The sequence below is a fragment of the Lolium perenne genome, chromosome 4, assembly GCF_019359855.2.
Source record: "Lolium perenne isolate Kyuss_39 chromosome 4, Kyuss_2.0, whole genome shotgun sequence".
Taxonomy (NCBI): Eukaryota; Viridiplantae; Streptophyta; class Magnoliopsida; order Poales; family Poaceae; genus Lolium; species Lolium perenne.
In genome coordinates, this window is record NC_067247.2 from 242,343,342 (window position 1) to 242,351,384 (window position 8,043).

The window sequence follows — 8,043 nt, forward strand, 5'->3', positions numbered from 1 at the left end:
GTGGAGTTTTTGAAGTGGATCTGGTGGGTTTGTTTGGGTATCATCCAGGTTAGTACTTTTTTTTGCATATCATGTTCTTCACCCGTTCATTTCTTTTTTCATGTAGGGTTCCTGCATTTACTTCCTTTTTCTACCTTCTGTACTTCTAATATATATCTATTGTACTTCTTGTTTAATCTTCTTGTACTTCTCTGTTTTTACAGTATTTTCCTGTACTTCCTATATTTTCTTGTTTTTTTGGATGCAAAGTTAATTTTTAATAAGTGTCAGATACATTTTTAAAAAAGTTTACAACTGACTTTTTGTTTGCAGGTGAATCTCTTGATCTTGATGAAGAGAATTTCTGTCTTTTCGATAGCCAGACTCAGACCTTTGTCCCTGAAGCTGATGTCGTTAACATCAGTAGTCAAGATGATGATTCTGTGAAGAGAACTGACAACAAATCCTTTGATTCTCTGAAGAATAAGCTGGTTGATGTTCTTGGGAAGGCTACTGTTATTGAAAAAACAGTTGTGGATGCTGAAGTTATATCCTCTGATGATGACTTTGTTACCCCAAAGACTAGGTCTGGAAAGGTACTTACTCCTGTTAAGAAGAGAAAGGATCCTTCGGACGACTCGGCTAATATCACGACTACAAAGAGGGCTCCAAGAAGACCCAAGAAGTGGAGTGGACCTGTAGAGATTTTAAAGCCTGGTGAGTTCAATCACCTTAAAAATGCAAGGCTGCTTAAGGACTTCATGCTAAGCAAGCATGGAGTCGAAAAATATGGAAGGTATGATGTCTTTTTATGATCCTTCTGTCCACATGTTTTTTCCTGAACTTTTTCTTTTCTTTTTTGACCTGTTTTTTCCCCTCTGTAATGATTTTTGTTTTTGTGTCTATACAGCGTCAATTACTGTAGATTTGTCCATGGGAAGGATACGTTTGGTGATGATATTGAATCATTATTTACCGGCAAAGAATTGGCTAAGGCTTGGAGATCTTGGGGAGTTAGAGGGTGAAATGATGAGCTATATTATCTGCCAGTGGAAGGAGGATCCCACCCAGAATCATGTCTTTGCTTCTGGAACGCGTGTCCTATTGTCTCCCTACTTTCTTACGGTGAATAATATAGTTTCTCTTCTTTCTTTTTATAAGCTAGTTGTTATTTGTTGAATAGTCATAACATTTTTAACTATAATCTTTTCTGTGTAGTATTTAATAGAAATGGACGGCATGACTGTGAGCAACAACTTTGATGTTGTAAGGGCTGTGCAGAGTTTCCATGACTATTTGAAACCAGCAGAGAATCTCTTGACTGCAAATCTGGTAATATATTCAATAAAAACTTTGATGCCCTAACCTGCCTGCACTTCTGCTGAGTTTTAACTATGTTCTTCCTTTTTATTTGTATTTTTTTCACTTGTGCACATGTTTATTTTATTTTTGATGTACTTTTTAATAACAGATCATCATGCCCTACTGTAAGACGATGCCTGGTTCACAACAAAAGCATCATGTCTTGTATGTCATGAACAAGTATCGTGCAACCTTTGATGTTCTCGATTCGTTTGATTGGAGTAGCCACAAAGAACTTTCTCGGAGTTCGTTCCATGCTGCAGATGTCAAGGAGATTGTATGTTCTAATAATTTTCTGCTTTATTTTCTGACATTTTTTTTAGGTTAAATATCCCTTTGCTTAATGTCATTCCTTTTTTATTTCAATGTTAAAACAGGCTCGAAGGTTGACCTTAGTCATGGAAGGAGTTTATGGCAAACAACATTATGCCAAAAGTGGTCATCCCAATTGGAACAATGTTTCAAAGAAGCCGAACTATGTGCACGTCCCCAAGCAGGGTTTCAACCAGTGTGGCTACTACTGTTTGAAGTTTGCATCTTCTTTTGACGGTGACCAAGTCGTTCTGGACATTGCAGATGATGATGTATGTTTTTATCTTCATAGATGAAGTAATTTTTTCTTATATTTCTGTATTTTTCTTTTTCATAATTCTTGCTTTTTCTGTTTATTTTATGCAGCCTCGCGTTGATGATTGGAAGGCAGAGTACTTGTACTCAACTGTGTTCCATGTCAACAACAAGGTTCCTCTACATGATCTGCCAGTGGAAATTCAATGCCTTTCTCCACATTCTGTGTTGTCTACCCAAGGAGAAGAGCTTATTATGATGCTTAGCCAGATGTCATAGGAACATAATTTTCATATTCGTATATAATTTGAATTTGATATTCATATTTGTAATTTAATATAGTTTGACCTATTGGAACATCAGTATTTTTCATTTTGTACTGGAACATTAGTGTACTTCATACTAATCAATCATGTACTTGGTACTGAGTAAGCTTGTACTGTTTGACTGATGTTATCCTGTACTTCTTACAATACATATCTTTGTTCTTCCTTTTTTCAATTAGCCTTTGTGTTTTTTTTTCGAGTGAAGTGTTGTACTTCCTGCAGATTTTAGTTTTGTACTTCTTCTGTATTTTCCCATATAATAATTTGCGATATGTATTTTTTTCTGTAGTTGAAGATTCGAAGCTAGTACTTTTGTGTTTTTCCAGTTGTACTTCTTTTGTTTATACTCTTGTACTTCCTGGTCGTCTTCTATTTTTTCTTAATCCTCCTCTGTATCCCCTACAAAACGAAAGCTATGATATGAACTTCTTAATGGAGTTTCAAGAATGTAAACTTGTTGTACTTACTTGTATTCATGCAGATCCATCTGTTATATATATACAATTCTTTCTTTTTATTCGTCTAAATTACGCTTGTACTTACTTGTACTTGAGTTATGTACTTCCTATCTTGTGTGATATGTTTTTTTTTGCTGGTCTTTTGTTTGTTTTGAGGATGTACTTCTTTAACTGACAGGCCAGTTAACGGCCCAGTCGGGCTTTCTGGCCCAGTAAGCATGCCGGTATGTGTGCAGTTTTTTTGCGGGGGTGGGACTTGTACTTCTTTTGTGTTCAACCTTGTACTTCCTCTCGCATTTATTTTGTACTTCCTTTTGTCGTTCATCAATGAATTTCCCTTTTGTTTTGTTACCTGTAAGATAAATTAGTGTACTTCGTATATCAAATTTTCCATGTTGTACTGCCATTCGATGTTTGCTTTGTAATTTCTTATATAATTCATGCTAGAACTTGATGTCTCGGGCTTACCCAGGTCTTAATTTTTGTTCTATATTTTTTGTAATTTTTAACACACTACGAACTTCCTATTTGAGTAACCTCGTACTTCATATCAATGTATATCGTACTTCCTAGTTTTTTCTTACTGTTTTTGCTGATGTTGCTGATGTAAAGACTTTTGATAGTAGTAAACAAATTACTGAATGGAGTAAACCAAGATCATTTTTTCCATTTTTACAGATCACTACTGAATGGGAAGTAAACTTAATTACAATATTGTAATTTATTTCTATTTTTTATGCTAACTTATTTCTAGTGCTCCTTCTTAGTGTTGGTGGCGTTGGTTCATTTCCTTCATCCTCGTCTTCCACTTTGTCATCTTCTTCTTCTTCTTCTTCTTCTTCTTCTTCTTCTTCTTCTTCTTCTTCTTCTTCTTCTTCTTCTTCTTCTTCTTCTTCTTCTTCTTCTTCTTCTTCTTCTTCTTCTTCTTCTTCTTCTTCTTCTTCCTCTTCCTCTTCTTCTTCCTCTCCCTCGTCATCCTCTTCTTCTTCATCTTGTTCCTCTTCTTCTTCCTCGTTCTCTTCTTCTTCCTCTTCTTCTTCCTCTTCTTTTTGCTTCTTTTTTGGTTTTGTTCTTGTTAGCACTTTCTTCTTCAATTTTCCCTTTAGGTTCAAGCCATTTTTTACAGGGCAAGTAAGAGAGTTGTGGCCAGTTCCATATTTTTTACACCCTGAACACATTTTTCTTCTCGGAGCTTTTATTTTACTTATAGCAAGTTGTTTCATTACTCTAGGATCTTTTGGACAAGATCTAGAGTTGTGTCATACTGCAAGTGTTCTTCCCTTCCCTCTTCACAGTCTTCTGCACCTTTTTCTTCATAGCTCCTGGAGGTTTAGAGCCACCAGGTTCTTTATTCCTGCTTCCTTTAGTTTTGGACTTAGGTGGTGGTAGTATAACCCTCTACGGCATACTGTTACCATCGTTGTCAGGCTGATCATCTTGCTGGTTAGGACAATCAGGATATGTCTGTTGGTTTTCTGTCCAAAAGTGAGTTTCTTCAGGCTCAAACTCATCAATATCTGGGCACTGGCCTGAACCATCTTCATCATTATCTGGTGTTGACGAACCCATTGCATCAAGTTCGTCATACAGTGACTGCATACCAACTTTTGCTCTTGCCTGCTGTTCTTCTGAGCATGTTGCTTTCCTAACAACTTTCATAGCCAGCTGTAGTACTTCATTCTGCTGGTACAGATACGAGGTTCCATCAGAAGCTTGTGTCTTGTAATCTCTCCTATCAAAAGTTCCTCTATGTCGCGCTCCATTAGTGTACCTCCTTAGTATGTAACTGAGTGGAATGCTATCAACCCTCAGGTGGTCCAGCAGGCATAAAACATGTAGGCAGAACAGTCCTGTTGTAATAAAATGAAGTTTCAATCCATTAGAAACGGTAAGAAGTGCAAGTATGGGTGAAACAGAAGTTTAAGTCACTAGGTAACAGAAGTACAAGTTCTTGTTTTTTTGTTTTTTTATAATGTTTTTGTACCTGTGTGTTCCCATAGGAGAGACTCGCACCTGTATTCGCCTCCAATAGGATCTGCTAGTACTCTGAACTGATGGTTTGACCAAGAAAAGTCGGTCGTTGGTTGGTGACAGGTCACCAGATAATTGTACTCATCAAGTTCAGGGTAGTCTGGGTTTGGTTTTATGCGAAAGAGTGTGCTTTTCTTCAGCAGAGCCTGCAACTCTTTGAAAACAGTCTTCGTATAAAGTTGCTGGAATTGATGCTCAAATCCATAATGGGTTCTCTTATTTGTTTTTGACTGAAAAGAGGACACAACACATTTTTTTTAATCTTTTATGAAGAAAAGATAACAAGAATGCTAACATGAAGCACAAGATGTGTAGTAAATGTTTTTTAAATTAAGTACCTGTATTGCATATGTCTTTAAATTTTCTGCCTGTCTCCTTTGGAATATTAGTTTGGTAACTTGTTCTGCAAAACGGTTCAGACTGAGCTTCTCATTTAACAGACTACGCTTTAGGGATGCATTCATGCTTTCTGAGCGCTGAGTAGATGTCATTCTTGCGCAGAAGACGTTCTTGAAATAGGCTGAGATCCACTCCTCCCTGATTTCCCAGAGCTGCAACATCATGGGATCATCGTGCAGATTGTATTTGTCAAGTAGATTTCGCCAAGCGTTTTCAAATTCTGTAGGCATGAGTGGCCAATTCAGGATTGCTGTAAACTCAGCCTTGAAGGTCAAATACTTCTTGTACAGACTCGACAAGTGTAGGTGGAATTTTTTCATCATATGCCATCGGCATAGTTTATGCAGTGTTTTAAAGAAAACACGAGGGATTGCTTGTGCCATGGATGGGCATTGGTCTGTAAATAAAAAGAAGGTGTCTAGAAATCAGAACATAAGTGAAGCAGGCAAATTTGAATTTCGGTTTAGATGTAATATTATTTACTATGCTATATGTTCTCACAAAAATATGCAAAAGATTGTGCGTAAACAGACCTGTTAAAATTATTGTGGGCTGCTTCCCATTCATGCACCTTAAGAACGTTCTGAACAACCAATAAAATGAGTCTTCACTTTCATCCCTGACAAGAGCACAAGCAAAAATAGTGGACTGCAGGTGATGGTTTACTCCGACAAAGACTCCGAGGGGCATGCTATGTCTGTTTGTTTTGTATGTTGTATCAAATGTTATGCAATCCCCAAAATCCTCGTATGATCCCCTACAGCTTGCAGGAGCCCAAAATATATTCTTTATACGGTTTTCATCATCAAGCTGAAAATCGAAGAAAAACTCTTTGTTGCAAGCTTTCATCTCTCCAAAGTAAGACAGAAGCTTATTAATGTCGTCTCTAATATCCTCTTGGGAATTTATTGCCTTCCTGCAATTATATGAATGGAAAGTACAGATTGCTTTAGCATGAAGTACAACCATACTACAATCAAAAGTACATGGAAAGGTAGACATGCAGTAACAGGAATGTTTTTCACACGTTAAGTACAGAGTTATCATAAAGGGAAGTTGAGGTTCACAAACAACTTAAATTCTAAGTTGAAAAGAGCAAAAAGGTTAGATTGTTGCTTTACCGGTTTAGTAAGTCGCGCCCATGAAATGTTAAGTAATGCGCGCCTCCCACCGATGAATATAGGATCGACAAAATTATCCGATGAGTTACATTATTAAACTGCAGGAACTTTACAAATTCCAGCAAAGAAGGGTCGAAATTTTTATGAGAATGTATGAAATTCATCATGCTGGGGCTTTGAATCATATGGTGGTTGTGTTCGAATTTTATATTCTCAATTACATAAGTATCATCTTCCTTCTTCTTTACTCTAATACCAGTAGGGCAACCACATCGACTAGTGGTTTTATCACGCTGGCGGTCAGTTTCTGCAACAGTGCTCTCGTAATGACCTTGGCGGTTGCAGTATAGGTATCGATTGGCACCATTGTGCTGTCCAGTTCTGACTCCAAAACCAGCATGCCTTGCATATCTGTTGTAAAATATTTTGGCATCCTCGAAATCTTTGAATACCATTTTAATCTTTGGTAATAGATAATCTGGAAGATCATTATCCTGCAAAAACAAAAAACAATAGTACATTAGGCATTTCAATGATAAGTACAAGTATCATAAAACAGAAAGTACAAGTATAATGTAGCAACAAGTACAAGTGTGATACAGCAAGATGTTTAGAAACTAAATTTCTTCAAATGTACTCACATGGCTGTAGCGACGTTGCTCCACTGGGGTATCTGCTTCTTCTTCAGGGAGTATTGGGCAAGGCGGTGTCACCAATGATTTGTGTAACAATGGATCTGATGGGTCACGGCGTGGTAATCTAGATGACGAGGGTCGTACAGGGTCACGAGGAGGCAATCCAGAGGACGAGGGTCGTACAGGTGCACGTGGAGGAGGAAATCTAGAGGATGAGGGATGTACAGGTGCACGTGGAGGAGGAAATCCAGAGGATGAGGGATATACATGTGCACGTGGAGGAGGAAATCCAGAGGATGAGGGATGTACAGGTGCACGTTGAGGAGGAAATACAGAGGATGATGGACGTACAGGTGCACGTGGAGGAGGAATTCCAGAGGATGAAGGACGTACATGTGCACGTGGAGGAGGAATTCCAGAGGATGAAGGTGCTGCTGGTTCAGGTACTTCTGGTTCCCTACTAGTCATTTTGTAGGCACTAGAATTATGTTGATCTGGAGGATGTGTAGCACCAACCTCAGCAACCTTTCTAGCAGGTCGTCTAGTTGATAGGACACGTGCAATATCCAGGATATGTGGTGGCACAGCAGGCCCTGGATTGTAAGGAAATTGTGATGTTGTTTCTGTTTCAGCACTTTTGTTCGTATCACAATTTGTTTCTGGACTATACATGTCTGAGTCCAATCCATTTGTAAAAGGTGAGTAGCCAGTGACAAAGAAGTTGCGTGGAATTTCAGGAGTAACCCACTGTAGAGGTTTTGGATCAAGCACAACCTCACTTCTTTTTTTCGTCTAGCCATTGATTCATCCTGCGATAGTAGAATATCAGAGATTTATTCGAATTAGAAATGGCAGTACACATATCACAATTATAACTTGGATCAAATAACTAGTTCATGAAAAAAAAAAGTACTATTATGGAGAAAGAGAAGTACAATATAACCAACATTAGCAGTACAAGATAACTAAATACAACACTCAGAGGTTACTAAGTACAACTAGAATAACAGATAAGTACAGGACAAAAGGATTTACTAAGCTCAAGAGCTAAGTTCAACTAGCAAAACAGAGAAGTGCAGGTCATAGGGATTACTAAGTACAACTAGAAAAACAGAGAAGTACAGTACACAGGCATTACTAAGTTCAATTTTTTACTAAAGTTCAT